This window comes from Strix aluco, chromosome 13 (genome assembly GCF_031877795.1).
Source record: "Strix aluco isolate bStrAlu1 chromosome 13, bStrAlu1.hap1, whole genome shotgun sequence".
Classification (NCBI taxonomy): domain Eukaryota; kingdom Metazoa; phylum Chordata; class Aves; order Strigiformes; family Strigidae; genus Strix; species Strix aluco.
Genome location: NC_133943.1, coordinates 15,759,296 through 15,780,618, shown reverse-complemented (window position 1 = coordinate 15,780,618; position 21,323 = coordinate 15,759,296).

The following is a 21,323-nucleotide window of genomic DNA, read 5'->3' as shown; positions in this document are numbered from 1 at the left end:
TTATAAATGTATATATATTATATAGATACACCCACATCTATATGGGAACTTATACATAATTACATAAGTATATATATACTCCTAGAGAAGCCAGCACTCTGGCTCTTTCTGTAATGATACTCCATTATCTAGCACCGCTTGCACCAGTAGTATAAACCATTCAGAATTCATGCTAGTATGAAAAAACAGGACTTAAAAAATGAAAGTTCCTCTTAGGTTTGTTCAGCAAAAACTTGTAACAATGTGACATTATTATACAGCAGCAGACAACAAAATCTAGACTGACTCACAGCACTCAAGGGAACTGTCCCAAATTTTAATGTATTTGGTGAATGTTTAGCTTCAGTACAGAATTATCCATTCATTCTGGTTAGACAATATTATCAAAAAGTAAAATAACAAAGGTGAAACCCTATGAGAATACAGCATGCATTTAAATGCAAAATAAAAATGCATGTACTACTCCATTCAGATTTGCAGTAGTGGCAAATTGTCCTAATAAATCAGTATTTCTGTTTAAAATATATAAAGCTATACCTATTGTAAGGAAATACATTTTTTAGTTGCAAGAAGTGTCTAGCTATGCATCTAGATTCAGTAAACTTCTGCATATCAATGAAGGATATAGATTACCAGATTTTCATTTGCTAGTTTACTGCAAAGCAGACATATGATTCAATCTCTAGAAGGTGGCTCACTTTAAAACCTAATCTTACATTCATATAGCAAGTCCTAATGAGCCCGCTAGGAGTAAACAAATTAGTCTCTGGGATGTATTATGCATTAATTAATCAGACTAATAGTATTATGAAATGTGTAATAGATGAAAATTAGTTCCAAGTACAGTACTTGCATTGAAGAATGAACATAGAAGAATTAGAGCATAATAAAGGTATTCTCAGATTTCTAGCACTGTCAGCTAAATCAACTATACTTAATTAATGACATATATTTCTCTTCCATTTAACTGCACGGTTTGGTAAGACAAATTACAATACTTCATGCTGGTTTATTCCTGACTGCCATGTTAAATCCACTTTTTGAAAAATCACTGTTGGTAATCACAGTGAGATATCTAACCTTGCACTGACCCAACTATAACAGCTCAGCATGCAGCATATAAAGTCACTTCAATCCACAAGGGTGGAAACAAGGGAGTACCACTCTTACTGCAGTTCTTTAACAGAAGAGCTTATTTGGCCCTGAGCAGAAAATCTGAAAAGTGCACTTATTCCTAAATAAAATGTACACAGTACTGAAAGTCCTGAAGTTTCTAATACAAACTGGATGCTGGAGAAGCTTGGGTCCTTAGTAGGGAGATGCACTGTATTTGTTCCTCTCTTTTCCTCCTTGATTGTGAATGATCTAACTTTTTAAAAGATATTGGAAAAGATCCCACAGGAGAGATAAGATCATTAAATAGATATATTGCATATACTTGCAACTATTTCCATTGACATGTTGCCACCGTCTTTTACTCGGTAAGATGCTAATGCCCAGCCACCCGAGCCTGTAAGGGCCACACTGTGTCAGGCTGTAATCAAATGCAACCCATACTTTGCTGAGCATGGCATCTAGACTGATACAGCTGAGAAAAGAACAGTGTTCAGGAAGAGACATGCAGCAGTTTTCCTAATGTGAAATGTTGGAGAAAAAGCCAGGAAGCACTAAACTCTGCATACTAAGACAGACAAGCTCATCATCTGAATGTTTCACTAAATAAACAGGTGTATGTACCAGATAAAATCTCACCCTGAATGAATATGTGGGAAAAACAGGGTAGAGGCAGTGTATATTTCTAAGATGACAGGCATTACTATATTGATCAGGTAAATATTTTGAAGTGTGATCAGTCAGTTTTGCAATACTTCTTCTGTTTTCAGCCTTAACCACCTCTTAAACAAGACTCTTGTTAACCTGCATTTTGGTTTTTTTCTTTAGTAACACGAGCTAATGCCTGTAGGAAACAGGATGAAAAGAAACAAATGCTCCAATCACTAATTCTGTCCAGAACTCTCTAAATGTAAATAAGTCCGCTTAACTACCAGCCAGCTGCAGACTTCTCATTTCAATAGAACTTGCTCATAGCTACGCCTAAATCTAGCTTACCATTACAAATCAAAAAAGTAAATTAATAAAAGGCCAGCTCCTGGTCTAAACCACTTCAAAATTATCATTGGCTGCAGAAAGGGATAATTTAAAGCAGAACATTAGCTGTGGTTTTCTCTTCAGAATAACTCGGAGTAATACACAGACCAGCTTTCTTACCTGATCTTCCTGAGGTGCTTTCAATATCCAGCTCAGTCAGCATCTTCCCTGCAGGTAGCTGAACTCCAACTGAATTCAGGTTGCCTACAACCATCATCTCTCTTCATAGCAGATAGCAAAATACCCCTTTAGGAAAGTCCTATTTGTCTAACTACAGACAAATGATACTGTCTTTCCTAAGGATAGGAGAGATGTGCAAACCAGAGACAGAGGACCTTTTTATATATGGCAGATTTTCTCAAATACAGAACAAAATCAGTTTTTCCCCTGGATTTTCTTCCAGACTCAGTTCTCAGCAGTATTCCAGCATTAAAAGCAACTGAAGTGAACCACCTTGCAGAGCAGAGGTGGGGCACCTTCCCCATTTCCCCCCCTGTCGCAACCAGAGTGGAGACAGAATGAGCACCATGTGTTCACCCTCAAGAAAGGAATCTGGCCTCAAAGCTGTTACAGCTGCCAATATGTCTGCACAGTGTTCAGCAACAGTGTGAAACACAACCTTCTCCTAGGCACACATGAAAGTTAAAGAACTCAACTTCGCTTTCAACAGGAGCTGGATGCTTAACTACCCTGATTGCCTCTGAAAATCCCTTTCTCAGTGATAAAACTTGGCTGAGAATGGCAAATATTTTAGTTGCTGTTTTATTGTTTATGATTTTCTACCTTAATAGTCATAAGTCATATACATTGACCTAAATGCAGTAAAAACGTGTAGTTGTAGATACAGGCAGACTTTAATGGTAGTACTTCATTCATTCAATGATTAATATGATGTACTATTGAACACTGTCATAATAAACAAAACATTTTTACATAGTACTCTAAAATATGAACTATGATTATTTCAAAATAAAATCCATGCAATAAAAAAGTCATTTAAACTAATTAACATTTCACTTCCCCACTTCATTAGAACTGGCAGCTGTACTAAGTAGTCAGTTCAAAGAACAAAGCAACATCTGTGATGGGGCACAGCACCCCGGCAGCACGGACCCCAAACACCCCTGGGAAGACTCACTCTGCAACAGCAGTGTAAACAAGAGAAGACTATGGGGTCTGTGGACTTAAATGTGAATAAACAACAGCCAAGTAGAATCTTTTCCTACAATGCAAACTTCTCTTACACTTGTCTAATTCCCCTGACTCCAAGGAAATTTTGGCTTTTTTTCACCAGAGAAAGGACAGAATCACACCCAGCCACATGCAGAGCTGTGTAACCACAGGTGAGAGTAGGCTCGGCCACTAAGCAGTGCAGCAGGGCTGACTCCAACAAACAGCAAAATCACAAAGTGAAAAACTGGCAACCAGATTTTACATGGCACCCTTCATTTCATGGAGAGTCAATATACTGATTTCAGGACCACAGCACAACAATGTTTGGAGCAAGAATGAAGCCAGAGCTCAAGCCAAAGTTCTGGAACAGTCTTAGTATTCCAGTGTTACATAGTCAACATATAAGCTTAAGTTAAACTTTGGGGAACAAAAATCTATTAGCATAAATCCTATCTCCTATTGACTTCGGAAGGATGTATATTTGTGGAATAGAGGACTTGTAGTATAGCCTGAAATAAGCAGAATAACTCTTGCATTAAATCATCCTGTTATTTTAAGAAAAGGTTAATTTGTAAAACAAATTGAGCTTCATTAGGGACTAATTGACTGGAAAATTTTCTTTAAAAATGTCTTCTAATTATACAGGTGAAAAAAAATCTTTTCAAAGCACTTTTATAATTAAAAATCATCCCTGATCAATTTCTTTTAACATTTAGTCAAGAAAAAAAAACCTACAGGAAGGTTTAGCCAAGAGTTGAGCAACATAGTCTCCACCACTGCAATAAATATCAGTAAGACAACATCTCTGACTGCTACGAATAGACTAGAAAGAAATCCATAAGAAAGTTCAAACCATTGCAGGAAAACATGAGATTTTCTGTGCTGGAGCTGCAGTGACTCAGCAGAGATTGAATTCCCTTTTCACAACTGTAAAATGAATGCCCAAGGCAAGAAGACTTATCTCACTAGGAAATACCCTCCTCCAAAAGGTGGGTTCGACTCCTGCTCTTCACCATGCCTCCCAGTACCTGTGGCGCTAAACAGGAAGACCTTGCTTGTGGCTTAAATTCGGTTTACCAGTTTACTGGTCCACAGTTTCCCTGTTGGAAGAACCTCCAGAACAAAACCAGCACTTGAAAACCGACTGCTTTCATTCTCATAGCTTCAAGCCTGAGTGCGGTCTGCTTCTTTACTGCTTTGCACTGTGCTTAGCCTCTCTCAAGAGTATGCAAAATATAATGCTCCAAATACTTCAGATGCTGAATCCTCTTTTATTTCTTTATCCAATTAGGACTTCAGTTCCTAGAAAATTTGCACTAGTGATTTCACTTGAAATTGCATACCGTAGTATAGTAGGGGTTTATTTCTACCATATGAGTACAGAAATATTAGTAGCTAACCCATGCTGATTGTAAAAATATGCTCCACTTATTCCTATTTGTTATGGCACTGAGAAATTATAGATTTAAAAAGATTTTGTCAATATCTAAGGATCCTGTTTTATATCATCAGTTATACAATGAATTTTCCTGCCTAAATTTTAAAATTCTTTCAAGCATCATTAGCCTCCATAGTCAAGCAGATTGTCAAAAGCAGTGAGATCTATAATCACAGGGAGGTGGCTAGAAAGGCACTTTATATCTAGTATCGATTTCAGAATTAACTTGTGCTGTCCTGATAAGAACTGCAGCATGTTTTACAGTTAGAGCTTAGAAATGGGGGAAAAGGGTAAACTCCCCCCAAAACACACAAAGAAGAAGATAGTACTGTGTAGTAAGTTTCAATAATAGATCTAAGGAATTTGCTGTAAAGGCTTGTATCAGATTAAGAGATAGTAGCTTTGGATAGGCTCATTAAACAGACACATACCCCTGCACCCCTCCTAAATTAGTATGTTTTGAGGCATCAGCTTAAATATCAGGATTGCACCTTTTTCACTGCAACAAGAAAAAACAGGCTGGACTACTAAACTTACTCATTTGCAAGGAAATCCTCAAGCAATGTGCTAGAACTGTCATCGGTCTCAAATTAATTTAGTGAACACTGCAAATTAGTCTCTTTCCTATGTGATGCAATCTCTAATATGGGCAGAGCCCCTTTGTGTATTATAAGAGAAAGGGATGGACACAAAACCAAGAAAGAACTGTAAACACTCACCAGCTCTGGAAAAGAAAGGGTTCCAGTCTCTGAAAGAGTGGAATGACAAGAGGATATAATATAAATACTCAAAGTGAGTAGAAGCAGAAGAAACAGGGAACATGCAAGATTTTGTGTGCAGTGGTTAGCAGTAGGTGCTCTCTGTATGGGGGGAAGATCTTTTTGAAAGCTCAGGACCTGCCAGGAAACAGGCAAGGAATTTTTGAAGAGTAAGGCAGACAGAAAAGGTCAGAGATTTATCTCATCTCATTTTTCTGCCACTCCTTTTTCAATGTATACTGTATGTCAGACTGTAAATAATCCTGAGGAGAATGTGTTTTCTTTCATACGTAAAGACCCTCAAATCTCTTTTTGTGTACTATTAAAAAATAAGAATAATAATGATGAATAATGGTTCCAAGCTTACCCACATGGGTGAATCTATTTTCAGACCTGGAAAGTGATTGTGTGGATTCAGGCACAGCATGCAGTGCTTATCCACAATGAATCCACCTAGTTTATTTTGGAATGTGACCTCATTTCAGTTAAATTAATTAAATCAAACCCTATAAGTCAAAGCAGTATCTCCTTGCATGTGATTTTTGAAAAATTTCTAGACCCACATAGCTCCTAGTTTGTTGATCATGTAAAGTGTATAGTACTTATTTTCACATCTTCCATATCCGTTAGCTTTTACATATGTAGCCTTGTCTGTATCAATTATTTCTGAGATACTTAAATTTTAACCATTCTGCTGAATTCACAATTATTGTCAAATGAAAGAAAATGTAAATAGATCCACAGAATTTAATTCTAAAATTCTGATTTCTCTCACCGAACTTAAAGAAATAAGTGAATGAAAAATATTGGGGAAAAAACATGGAGAAAATGAAGCATTAAGTTCAGTATTAGGTAACCACATTGAAATACAATAGCATCTATCACATTCTTATGATTCACAAGAAAAATATTATTTTTGTCTTTTGCTTTTATAAACCTGAAACACAATTTGACTATTAGCCTTTGTTCACTATGTTTCTGGAGTAAAAATTCTAAAGGAAATTCTTTAAGTAGAGGATTCTGGTCCCTCTGATACGCTTTTATTATAAGGATGTTATTTGCACTGGCTCCCTGTCTGGGCTTACCTGCTGGGATGCACGAACCCTATTACCAGGACAAAGCACAAACATGACCAGGAGTGAGGGCAAAATCACAGGAGCCTGGATCTAGGTTAGCTCAAGGTGCAATGGATCTTTACCCCAATATAAGACACAAATAATGAAGAAAGAATTTATCCCTGCCATAGTAGTGTGGAGAAAGTCCTTGGACAAAGACAGAGAAAACTTTCTGGTGCTATTTTAGGGTAAAGTGTGTTTCTAACTAAAATGATTTATTGCTTTGCTTGTTTTCATTTTTTCACTTACATCCTTTACAAACATTTGGGGTTTTTGGATACTATGAAAACCTTGTTTTCTTTGCACTTTACTTTAACCTACCTTGAGTCAAGGGTGATTCCAAAATGATTAGGTAAGAAGGAGGTGGTGTTCACCTTAGGGTGTGCAGATCTACAAAGCGAGCACCAGGACATCCCAGCACCAAGCACCCAGGTGCTGGGGTTCCTAGTCTGGTTTCCAGAGTACCAAAATGTGCTCTTAAAGATGCCTAGTGGAGAATAGACAATAAAATCCACAGAAGCATCCTAAAGAGCAGTCTAAGACAAAGATCAAGAAAGAAGGAATTGTCTCCAGCTGTCAAGCTGTATCAAAAGAAAGCTTCCTTGTAACAGGATACTGCCGAGAACACTTGAACACCAAGGGCATTTGGGGGCAAGTAAGACATGATTTTGTCTGTTATGCATGTAACATAAGAATAGTTTATCCACAAGAACACTAATACAAGGGACATTGTTCTAAAGAACCAGAAGGGTGGGAATTTGCAGAAGGAAACTGCTGAATAGAAAAGATTGGCACAGTAAAAGACTTACCTAAATGAATAGGTAACATACTAGAATAGTATGAACTGAGAAATGTCTCTCTGTGAAATCTAAAACAAGTAGTTGCACTTAAAAGATATCTGGAATTCAATCAAATGGCCTATAAGGAGCAGAGCACTCCAAAAGGCTAGCAGGCATTGAAAATTATGCTAGATGAGCTGCTGGGAAAGCCTTTGTCCCTGAAAGAATGGCCTCAGGTTGGGACAATCGGGAATGGTATAAATTAGCCCATGATAAGGAAACCTGGAAGTCTTGGAAGTTGGCTGACCCAGAGGCAAAGCAATTCATCCAAGAGACCACAGTATTTTGTCAGACTCTATTCATAGTGTAACAAAGGATTATATAAGTGAGGAATGAAAGAAGTTTATTTGAAGAATAAAATAATAGCAGATGATCACAGAGGTCTTCCTTTAAATTTGAAGGAGAAATTCTGTTTTCAGCCTCTGATGCTTAGGGACTACACTAGCTTTACCACCTGCTTTAAAAAGATTTATTAAAAAAGGGTAGAATATCCCAGAGCTGTACTCCCAGAAACCCCAGAACTTCAAGAAACAGGACAGATTAGTTTCAATATATTATATCCCTTTTAAATACTGGGAGCTGAGGCATGAAATAATGAAGAAACTTATTCAGAGTCAGAAAGTAAGATACAGAATCAACATATTATCCTTCTGCTACTTAGTCTTCCTCTATTTACACAACCAAGAATTACATATGTCCTTTTTCCCAGGATATTGCAAGGGCAGCTGAAATTCAGCTCACTGCCATTACCAAATATTATACAGTTTGCTACTTAATATAATTATCTATCTTGATGGGATGGTTTACAGTAGGTGGGCCATGGGCTAGAGGTATGTCCATCTGACCAAATTTCAGAAATTTCTATCACTTCATTTTCTACTATAGTTATCTCTGAATCTTGGCTGATATTCATTATTAAAAGGTAGTATTTTAAGTGTATACTTTTTTTAAAAAAAACCCTAAACTGGTGAAAAGAATTTAGAAAAATTATTTTGTATGTATATACATGTCAAAATTACATGTGAATACACATATTAAGAACTTGTGATGTCAACGAACACTTCTCAGTACTTTAAAGGCAGATTCCCCTTTGTCATCTCTCCCTTACAAATATAATTTCTAAATGATTAAATAAAAACTCAGCTGAGCCAACAGTTCAACTTGAATGAGAGGAACAGGCTTGTCAGAAGCACTTGTAGTGTGGAAAGTGCTCTGAATAACATTTGTGCCCTTCTGATCTCCACTGCAACTTCACGCATCACATTTTACACTACACTTAAAATGTAGAACTAGAATCACAAGAAAATGATAATAAAACATGCTGAACAGTGTTAATCTCTAAGCTTTCACCTTTGTCCATAGATTCTCCAAATGACAGATGGACAATTGCCAAATGGACATCCTTTTTGTAAAGGTCACAGTTAACTTCCTTGTCTGAAGTGAGCAGAAGGTGGTTACATAGTCTCAGAGATCAAGACAATGGTAACTGTTCACAGCACAAACCAGGCAGAAGTTATAAATCAACTGCACAAGGCTTATTTTTAGTAAATAGACAATGATGAAGCTAAATTTGCCTAGATAAATAGTGATTATATAGAGTATAAGCCCTTTTTTGATGCATGCATGCAAGCTTCATTAATATTAATGAAGCCACATATGCTTTGAGAAGACACAATCATTGTTCACTGAAAAAAATGCTCTACCTAGTCCTCAAACACAAAGATACAAGGACAGTAATCACTTATTAGCTCATTGCATATAAGCTGGTAGAAATACAGCACTGCTATTTTAGCAGCCCTCTGACGGAATGCCCTGATTGTAATCTCCCAAAACAGTGTCCCTTGCAACCATTTCAAAGCAGTTAAAATCTTATTGGCATATTCAAAGTACCTACTGCTGACAGGGCTTGCTGTCACTAAGAAACAAATGAAGTGATTTGCAGTTGCGGTGTGATTGTGAAGCAGCAACATAATACACTGTGATTAGGAGACCGAGTGAACCACTTCTAAAAAGAAGAAAGAGCACAGGATTAAAACTTAGTATGACATATATTTCGGGTTCACTTCTTCTACTGCAAACTCTATTGCCCCAAAAAGTCTGGGGGTCCACTACTACATGTCCAGTTCCAATACACAGCTAAGCTGACAGGAATCTAGACCCTCTGCCGAAAGTGATAGATCTATACTGATTTACATCACTGACAATCTGGATCAAGATTCATAGCTGCTATGTGTTGTGAGCAAAGTAACGTGGAAGCTACTTTACCTTCTGTTTGACTGTATGATTCAGTTTTAAAAATAATTATTTAGTTTTGGTGCTGATAAGAACATATACTTGTGAATGAAGTTGGTTTTACCTTCAAGAACCATGGTAAAGACTTGACTTTACATGGTCGTATTTTTTTCCCCCAAAGAAACAGTCATCAACGCTCAGATTCAAAACACGTGCTTTGTATTTGAACCAAAAAATATCAGTCCTACTTCAATCCCTGCAAAAGTCATGGAACAAATCATCCTGGGAGCCTATCACAAGTCAACAGAAGCAAGTGATTGGGAAAAGACAGCACAAATTCACCAGTCATGCTGGACAAACCTGATTGCCTCCTATGGCAAAGTACCCTGATCAGTTGATGTGGGGCGAGCTGTGGACATTGTCTACCTGGATTTCTCCATGGCTTCTGATATGGTTCGCTATAGCCTCTTCCTAGAGAAACTGATGGGTTATGGTCTAGAAAACTGGTCTGTGCAGTGGGTGGGGAACTGGCTGACAGGCCACACCTGGAGGGTGATGGTAAACAGCTCTTTTTCAAACTGTCAGCCTGTCACAAGTGGGGTCCCCCAGGGATTGATATTGGGCCCAATGCTGTTTAACATCTTCATAAGTGATCTGGATAATGAGATCAAGCGTTCCCTGATGAATTTTGCTGATGATACCAAACTGAGCAGGGAAGTGGACACTTTGGAAGGGAGAGCCACCCTGCAGGAAGACCTGGAGGAGTGGGCTAACAAGAACCTCCTGAAGTTCAACAGGACAAGTGTAAGGCCTTGTGCCTGGGAAAACATAATCCAGGAGTGCAGCGCAGGCTGGGATCTACCCAGCTGGGGAGCAGCTCTGTGGAAAGGGACCTGGGGGTCCTGGTGGACAACAAGCTCAGTATGAGTGAGCAGTGTGCTGCAGCAGCAAAGCAAGCCAACGGGGTGCTGGGTTGCACCAACAAGGGCATCACCAGCAGAGATAAAGAAGTCGTTATCCCACTCTCTCAGCACTTGTCAGGCCACACCTGGAATACTGTGTTCAGTTCTGGTCCCTGCTATACAAAAGAAGATGTGGACAGGCTGGAGAGGGCCCAGAGAAGGGCCACAAAGCTGATAAGGGACTGGGAAGCCTGCAACAGCAGGAAAGGCTGAGAACTGGGTTTGTTCAGCTTTGAGAAGAGAAGGCTTAGGGGAGACCTCATCACCATGTTCCAGTATTCAAAGGGTGGCTACAAAGAAGATGGAGACTCCCTTTCCACAAGGAGTCACATGGAAAAGACAAGGGGTAATGGGTACAAGTTACTCCTGGGGAGATTCTGATTGGACACAAGAGGAAAATTTTTCACAATGAGAACAATCAGCCACTGGAATAATCTCCCCAGGGAAGTGGTGGATTCCCCAACATTGGACACTTGTAAGATTCAGCTGGACAGAGCGCTGGGCCATCTTGTGTACACCATGCTTTTGCCAAGAAAGGTTGGACTACATGATCCTTGAGGTCCCTTCCAACCTGGTATTCTATGATGGTTCTATGAAAAAAGCAAACAGTTACAAAAATTCAGCATTACTCTCTTTGTAGATCAGTCCTTTGACACAGACAGGATATAAACATTATGATCTATTCTCAACTAGCAACACTTTTAATGTTATGCCCCTTGATAGACGGCATGAGTTTATTGCTTGTTTATAATCTGCTGTGCATCATATTCTCCCTTAAAGTGTGAATGAATGGGTTGTAACATGGGGCACCATGTTATGTTTTGCTGGCTGCTGCTTCTGGGGCAGGAGTAACCCACTGAAAGGAAGAGGGGACTGGATGCGTCTTTCTCTGCGTGCAGCTGCGACTGGGGGTGGGGGTGGATGTGTGGCCATTTTTGCACTGCGGCAAGTGAGCCATTCAGACTGAACACTGGTAGAATCTAAAGGTCAAGGAGAGAGGAGAAAATTGCTAAATAAAACAAAGAACAAAACTAGGTCTGAGGAGTAAGAAGGCCTGTTCCAAAGTACCTGAATAGACATAATGAACTTGTTGCCAATGAGTTGCTGGACTGAAAGCGTGCAGGAAATACCCACCCCTGCAAGGTACAATCCTTTGATTGTTATTTTACCAAGCTGATTGCAATTTCATATTCTAGCAGATGTTTTAGTAGAACTTTGCCTCTCAGATTCAAGGTCCTTTTAGCGACACTTGCTTTAAAAGAAGAAGGTGTGGTAAGATCTATGTCAAATCTCTTGCTCTAAAAGCAGTCTTCTCTGAAGCAGTGTTTATAGACTAAGTGAAGTGGTGTCTTCACAGCCATATTTACTGAATGACTGAGCTTGAGCCCTGGGACAAAATACCAGTATGCCAACTCCCATGTCAACGTATTCTAGCCCTTACCATACCATGTGTTCACAGCCCACCGCCTCTCCTTCCTTTCTACAGTGAATCACTACTTGTAAACAATTTCACGCCAATGAGGCATCACTGGGAAGTGCTGCAGGACCCAAGATGACAGGGCAGTACTCCCTGAGGGCCAAAATTCAAGTGCTTCATTATGTTCTCAGGCTTTGACATATGACTACCAAGCGTTTTGAAATGTATTTTGGAATTTGCAACTGTATAAGCTGAAGGGTAGACTTTGCCACTGAGTTCCCATATTCAAGAATATGGGTAAATTCTAAATCCCTCTGCAAGCCCGCAATTATGCACACGTACAAATGAAAATTAAGTGTTTTTTCCTTACTACTTTTGTTATTCAAAGTGTGTGCCAGCAACAAAGGTTAGGAAATACTAACAGCATTCCCTGGAATGGGTGCTCATCTCTCTTCTCTCAGCAGCATTTCCCAAAGAGTAAGAAATGTTCCGTTTACCAACATGTTAAGAGCAATAGGTTGGGATATCTTTTCAATCTAAGCTTTACTTTTAAAAACTGCATAGGTAATTTTTAAACATTATGGTTCACAGAAACGAATCAAAATTCTCAAAACTTATCTGTGAAACCCATGTTTGTTTGTGTTTGTAAAGAACCCACAGAAGTAGGCCGGTGGTGTGAATTCTCCACTGAGTAGGTGCTAATTCACATGACAATAGCGTAATGATACCCTCTGGGAGTAGTAACATATGTTTCCTTTTGGGAAACCCAACAAGAAAAACTTCCATCCTCCTGCTTTTCAATTACTTTCTCTCACACCTAGGCCAGTTTGCTAGTCTTCAGCTATTTGAGGGGCTGTTCTAGAAACTGCATCACTGAAATGAGTACAGAAAACATTAAAAAACTTAGAAGAAAGAAGGTACTGGACCCGACTTGATGAAAAGACAGCAAGAAGAGAACTTTATATGTGCTGGGAGTCAGTGAGAGTCAGCTGGTTCTACTGAAGACAACAGCAGAATTCCTACTGACTGCACTTTTACATCTTTTTCTGTTTGTTTTTTTTGGTTTTGTTTGTTTTTTAAACAGAACTGACAACCAATTTTTCATTTTCAGCTATGTTAATATACTGGAGCACAGACTTGGTGAGCTGATGATGTAATGTGGTGATTGGCACTTGGCCTTGCTGAAGCTCATCTTGATAGACTGCAGGCTAAAGGAAGATCAGTATAAATGAAATACAGTTGGAGAGCTGGTTAGTTTTTAAGTAGGAGTGACTACAAATGTTCTCAAAACTGTTGGAGAGATAGATTGTTGGGGATTTTGAGAAAAAAGTCTTTGTACTTTTGAATTGATAGACTTCTTGAAAATGTATCAACTGGAAGGAAGTTTCACTGCAAAGAAATATCAGACCAGAATGTCCTGCGCTGAGATGGTGGATGGTCCAGAACAATTTATCAGGTCCCTTCCAAGCCTGTACTCTGATTACTGTCATTCTGAACAGCAGAAGATGTTTCCCTTCTGACTCATAACTAATGTGATAGTAAATTAGTACAATGCAGATAAAATTTTATCTCAACATTTGCTTTTATCTTTGTGGAACTAGATCACATAATGATTCCTTAACAGGCCCCTTAACACCTTTTACTTGTTTCCCCTATATCAGCATTGTTGATACAGAAATTTGAATTAAGCAATTCTACATTTCCAACAGAGTTGGATTTTTAGCTATTCATTACTCCTAATGATACAGAGTGGAATTTGATTAATTCTCCTATTTAATTTATTTAAACACATTAGAAGCTTTAGTGGTATTGAGGAAATTTTAATGGCAACAAGCTGCTTTGGAAAAAGAACAAGAGCAGAATATTACTGATTCCTGTGGTTTTTTGGATTAAATATTTTTTTGTTGGAATACCTGAGCAAGGAAACACTACCAGAATTTCCTACAATTATTCTAAAAATGGCTGAGAAAGGAAAGATAATGGTAAGGAAGCAGCACTGGCCTCGGGTGCATTAACACTAGAGTTGTCTGAAACATTTACTATCAAAACTAAAAATATCTGAAACTCATGAAATTAGAAGTTTTACCATTTCTCTGTAAAGTATCTAGATGGATACTACTTAATGATATTCCTTGGATATACCAGCCACTAAATTCAATTTTCCTCCTATTTCAATGTTGGACTGAATATTTTGTTAGTGTTTGCGCAGACATCTGTAAAACATGCCAATTTGGCAATTAAGTGTGGATTATAAAATAAGAAATTATGCTGAACTAAGCCACCTCCCATCAAACGTTCAAAGACCACCAAACTGGGTCATTTTGACAGACGCGAGGCTTCTTCGAACCATTTGTGCAATATCTCCTAGCAATTGAAAACATTTCCAAATTTAGGTTTGAAACAGTCTTTTTCATTTACTCCTTTCTCCTTCAGACTGTCACTTTTGATGAGTAAGTATTTCTCTACAGAAAAATATTCTCCAGAATATACCAGCCTACCTCTCCTTACTGATCTCGTGAGAAGGTGCAGAAATCCAAATCTGAGCCTGCTTCACTTAGAATTTTACAAAAGTTCCAACCTGGCAGAGCATATCCACTGATCTGAAAGGCAGCTCTATTGCAGGAGCCCTATTAGACTGAAACGCTCCTCAACCCTGTATAAAAATCCTAACTTACAGTCACCGCATTTGTGAAACTCTTCCAATCGCATTTGCCCTGTCTGAAATGTAGCAGCTTGCTCTAAAGACAGCTTTCTAGAAACGCATAGCATCCAATTCTGTTTAGCATGTGGCAACCATTTAATTTTAAATATAATCTGAACTATTCTTTCTATATAACCTTCTGTAGTTGTTAAGTGTATTTAGAAAGTACTGCACTAACCAATCATTTTCAAAATGTTGAAGATTAAGCAGTCCAATTCCCATGCAGTTTTGACCACAGAAATGTCTTCAGCCTTTTGATCTAGTAACTTTGTTCTGCAAGATGCAGGGGAGTCTGGCACTGATCCAGCAATATACACGAACTCCAGTTTAACTTCTGATAGTTGAGTAACTCTATGAAAGCCAAAGACTATTTATGTGCTCATAGTTAGGCAGAGTACAAGCTTTTAAAGGTTTCAAAGGCTCTTAATTGAATAGCTGTACTGCCACACATAATACCCTTGAAATGGGAGTATTCATTTTCATAAGGACTCTCCACAGAACTAAAAGTTTACAGAAGTAGGTTGTTTGTTCTCATGAATTTTTTTTGTATACTCTATTAATAATATACTTTGCTTAGTGTGACTGATACAGAAATAAGAGCTTCTTGTACAAATCAAGGATTGCAGAATCAGGTCCTTTCTTTTGTTGTGTTGTATTAGCAGATGAACAAGAGAGGGGGAAAAAAAAAAAAAGTTTTTTTCTAAACCAGTGGGGAATGTGATAGCCTTTCTTTTTAACCTTGGATTTATTCACTTTGATGCTGAGTGTATCTAAGATTAAGAAATGCTCAATCTCTTGACTATTAAACTCTCTGCCTACTTGTAGCTGATGATTCATGGCTTATTGTTTCTCTAATAGTTCACAGTTAATTGGTATGGTGAAGAATTAAAGATTAACTGTCAAAATGTAAAAGTGTCAGGACTTTTTTTTTTTAAGAGAAAGAACAGAAAATATCTGCAGATGAAGAACCACTATATCTAAATAACCTCACACAATATCTACACAGCTACAAAATCAACCTTTATACCATCGCACAAGCAAGAATGCTTTAAATAAGGCAGTTTCAATTTTATAGCATCCCATAACTTGCAATCAGCAGCTCTTTAATAAAACTGAAATAAGCACCTTACAGTCAATGGGCATTTCTTATATTTTTTTTGCACTACCAAAAATAGGATTCACATTAAACTGAAAATTGGGTCATGCTTCAGCACACAGTAATTTGACCTAAAGATAACATTCCTATCCTACAGTTATAAGATGTGCCTTTCAGACAATGAAAACATTAAAGAACTACAATTTTAGGTAGTTTGTATAATGTAAAAATGTCTGTCATGCTCCTGGAATCGAAAATATAATGAAACCTTTCAGTCTTGGCTGTATGTAGCACCATGTTCCCACAGAACAGACAGTAGTATTGTATCATGGCATAATGTTGGCGTAAAAGAGAGCACACAACAGGAAAAATGTCATGTCTGATTTCATCTGATGGTTTATTCCTTTACTAATAATCTGTAACAAAACTGAACTTACAATTTGTAGGAGGTGAGACAAGTGTTTATTGGTGCCTGGTTGCACCATGAGAAAAGTCCTTGATTATTTGATCATGGCAAACTTTGTAGCACCCTGAAGGCATGTTTCACTCAGCTCAGAGAGATCAGGGAGTATTCAGAGCAAGAAACAAAACACAGGTCATTTACCAGGTACCAATTACCCTGGGTTGCAAGCCAGCCACTGACATACTTAGAGAAGAACAACTTATGGCAAAAGAAAATGAGAAAAAAGGGAAAGCAAAACCAAAAAAACCCCATTCTGAGAATAAAGGTGCAAAGAGAAATAAGAAAAAAAAAAGACCATGAAGATTACATATAATGACAATGTTAACATTGTTCGGATATAATTTACTGTTACCTTCAGTTTACCATTTTCAGCATTTAAATCAAATACCTTGCAACTAGCTCTTCCAGTTGCAAAGTTCAACAAAGCATAGAACCTGCTGTCCATAAATATCAACACAGAGCCATATCTTATGAAAATGATAACTTCCTGACAGCCCTGCCTCCCTCTGCTGCCTAGTAATGAGTGAGTTGGACACCACCTGACAGTTCAACCTCAGATAAATATTTCAAACATATCATGCAAGAGATTCACAGATCAATCCCCACCTCCAAGAAACCAGTGGAGTGAGACAGAAAGCCATTTTGAACCAGTGCATCAGAGTGGAACACAACCAGCAGTTTTCATTGGGGTTTTTTTGAGGGAGGGGTGTGTTGTTTTATTTTAACCTGTGCGTGAGCAGAGTGATTAAAGGTAAGACTCTAATCTGTGGATGTGACACCTCAACACTAGAACACATCCTGGTGCATAAACAGATATGCTCAGTAAACCCCCATTACATTCCCTGGATAATGCTCTGACATAGAATTGTCTACATTGTCTACAAAACCACTTCGAAATGGCTTCATAAAAAAGTCCCTCAGACAGTAGCATGCCAGACTTCTGAACCCTTCTGCAATCCTCTTCTTTCCATACACAAGATGGGCACATATTGAAAAACAGGAATCAGAGACTAATATATTCTGTATATTTCTCATTAGGTTTGAAGTCCATGAAATAAGCAAATGAATTGACTTCTCAATGCTTCTCTGAGAAAGGGAATTTATTTACAGATATCAAAAATGGATAACTCCATAGTTAAATAATTTGAACCAGTCAGTAATAAGTCTGCCAAGAGAGAGAGAATTAAAACTATCACGACATTTTCCAGATATGGTAGAATATGCTTTGTCCAAAACTTACTTTGGACCAATGCCTTTTCAGAGCTGAGTAATCAGAGCAAAACTATGCTCAGCAAGGCTGAAAATCAAGCTTTCGTCCATGATGATAGAAAAAAATGGCTCGGTCACACATATTTACCCACTACATAGCTGAATTCCTGTGTTTGCCAGAATATACCATCTTTTTAGGACAGCAAAGAATCATGGACTAAAATAATTCTGTAGGCCAAAGCACACTCATGATGGATAACCAAATACTGAATCCTAGGGCTCATCATACAATTTTCAGACACTCTAAATAATGACATCTTGTTGGCTACTCCCACCAATCTTCTCCCCATCCCTTGCATACAGCACATACCCGTGAACTATGCCATCGGAACTGAATACAGCATTCTGCACATCAAATTTATCCTGCTGAAAAGCTCATGTCAGAGAAGATGTAGCAAACACGGACCCCAGCAGAAGCTAAGGTCCTTTTTACAGGTTACGTGAGGACACACCTACTTCCCAAATTGCCTAGGCTGCTCCTGAGCTAGAATCTCATCCTGATACTGCATATATCAGTTAGGAATCTCTGCACTTCACTCCATTACATAAATAAATGTGAAGGAATTTCCTACTCCCTTTTCAAACCTGTTGTAAAATATATATGATCTTATATTCCAAAATAAAAATTAGACATGGTCATTTATATTGCATAAATTAAGAACAGGGTATTGCACTGGCATTTAAACACTCTTATAATCAATGAATAGTACAAGAAAGGGAAAAAAAACCCATGAGGGTGTAAGTTTAAAAAAAAAAATATGAAGGGAACTGAGACTAATTATCTGTATTTAAACATGTGAAGATCTTACTGAGTCTACAAGGTTGAGATCTTGTTCCCTAATCAAGTGCATCAAAGGCATTCCCCAAGGCTCATAGAAAAACTGCAGAACATCCATACAAATCATTTTTATTCAAGAAAGCCCCTGAAGTAGAGTGAGTTTTCCTCTCCTCTTTGTCACACTGCTACATAGCACTGTGTTCCTGGAGGGGTACGGTTCTATACCATAAGGCTTTGCAGATTCACAGTGACATTCTGAATGAGCTCTTTATTTCTGTTCTACTTTAATTACTAAGAGGGCCAGACTCTGCCCTGATTCACCACCTCTTGAGCATCATTGACTCCACAGTGTAAATTAAGTCAGATTTTGGCCATCATTTGGTAACCATTATATAATTTCATGTTCTTCAATCTTCCAAATGATTGAAGGACTTAATTTACTAATAATTAACTGCATGAAGCCTCTTTAAGGGGTGATATTGAATTTAGTCATAGTTTAAGGGGTTAATATGTAATACATATGTAGTTGTATACAAGCCATACACTTTAAACCCTTTGTTCTGGTTGTAAAATGTCAATTGGACTTATTCTGGTTTGGGTCCTCCACTCCATTTATTACTGCCTCAAAAACCATGCTGTGAATTTGTAGCTGCCATAAACACTTAATGTAAGAGCTAATTGTGCAATGCTGTCAGAATTCTGGTCTGAATACTTTTTAAAGGAACATTTTACTTACACTTTTTCCTTTCTTGTGTCAAAAAAGAGTATAGACTTCAATGTCACAATCATAATACACGCATAGCAACTTGCAGAAAATCACAAGGAGTTGTTGTTGTACCCTTCCACTTTCATACCCTTTCACTTTTTTCTACTTTCCCAGTAGGTGAAAAAATTTACTGTGAGTAGCAGTCATGGCTTATTAGAAATTTCATTCAGAATCTTCAACCTCTACATTCATTTAATTTTTTCAAAGAGAGAGAGTCAAATAAAAAGATAAATAAGATTATCCGTATTTTCTTTCTGTTATCATCATGTTATGGAATAATCACTTAACAAACAGAGATTGCTCTTCTAACACACAATAATCTGCTGGCACAATCAATGCTTGATCTTTTTCTTTTAGTCTCTAACTTAATAAGCACAATTTTGCTGTGCCCAATTCTAGAACAATTAATAGCACTCAGTTGCATCTAGCAACCTACAGATCTGGCACTTAAGACACAACGCTCTACCAATTCCACACAAGCTCAACACTTGCATAGAATTGCTAAGACAACTAGGGTATGCAAAAAATTAAACCTAAAAATTAGTTACCTGAAATACAGGCTCTACAGAGGTAAATTCAAAATTTCTGTCATTTAGTTATTTGCTTACTGTTATTTCTTAATGTAAAAGCTACTTTTATTTTTCCTGAATGTTAAAGAAGCTTCAGAGCTATTCCTTAAAACAGAAAATATGAAACCTGCTTCCCCCAGGTATCTTGGTATTATATTACACTATTCTACTATTACTAAAACTAATAGTAGTTTTACTACTATTTAGTAGTTTCCAGTTTTCACTGGAAAATAAAGTACATGTTTGTAAGCTGGTCTCACATTTAAGCGTAAGTGAGAAATCTGAGTTATGTTGCAGAATAAAGCACAGCTAAAACATTCACTTGATTCAAGGTATTCTTTATATGGAATAGTATAACAGATTTTGGCTGACAGAGAGTTAATTTTCTTCATAACAGCTCATATGGTGCTGTGTTTTGGATCTATGGCCTAAACAGTGTTGATAACACAGGGAGGTTTTAGCTTTTGCTGAACATCACAATAGCACTGCCCCACCCCTCCCTGCCAGAGAGGAGGCTGGGGGTGCACAAGGAGCTGGGAAGGGGCACAGCCAGGACCAGCTGACCCCAGTTGAGCAAAGGGACATCCCAGACGGTATGGCATTGTGTTCAGTGATAAAATTTGGGGAAAGAAGAAGAAAGGGGGCCATGGAAAACTTTTAAGTCTATGAAGCTACTCATAAGAGTTTGTGGGTATAAAGGCCCACAACTGCCTCTGAGATCACCTGCCCTGCCTCAACTAGCAGCTCTGCCAACATGCCACAAATGCATACCCCAAAAGCAAGTGAAGAGTTGTGCCTGTCACTGGGATGAAACCAGATCACATTCAGTGCGAGTACATTCTACATCTTTCAGAAAGTAGCAGTAATATTATTCAGTGCAGTTGTGAGACAATCATTATTAAATCATCTGTAATCTAGAGGTAGGTACAAACCCAGTGTTAGTATTTACAAAACTAAGTCAATGTAAACATACAGTGTTTTGTACGCAGTAAGGGGACTACAGGACTAATGATCCAGAGAAATTCAATGAGGTGCTGTAAAATTTCTCATAAAGACCTGCTAGATCAGCTCACCTCTGGTCTGCTGCATCCCTCTGCCACACCGAAAGACAGCAGTGTAATAGATTCTTTCAAATCTTTTGAATGCTCTTCTTTTGAAGCCACCATATAACAGTGGCTGTGGAGGCTCAACAATGCTGACAAGATCTGTTAGCACGAACTAGCTGTTTATAGCATGTGAAGCAAAAGATGGTGACCTCTGATGATAAAAATTGAGTTTGCCCTGTCTAAATTTCTTCCTATATATGATTCTTACATGATGGTATAACACGTAATAAAGCCAGCTAAAACACTTCAAACTGATGTCATAAATCTCGATTTGAATCCAGGTCCTCAAATCTTGGACTTTAACATTTGTGTTTTTAAGTTTACACTGTGCAGGTAAGGTTTCTTTATTGCTGTAAGACACCTCTTTAATGTCTGAATAGTGACATGGCTTGTTTGTCATCTAGGCTTACAGTAAAGAAAGTAACTTATAAAAATCCCAATATTATCAAAGTTCCCAGACACAATGGTAAAAAATGGCACAGAACATACCAAC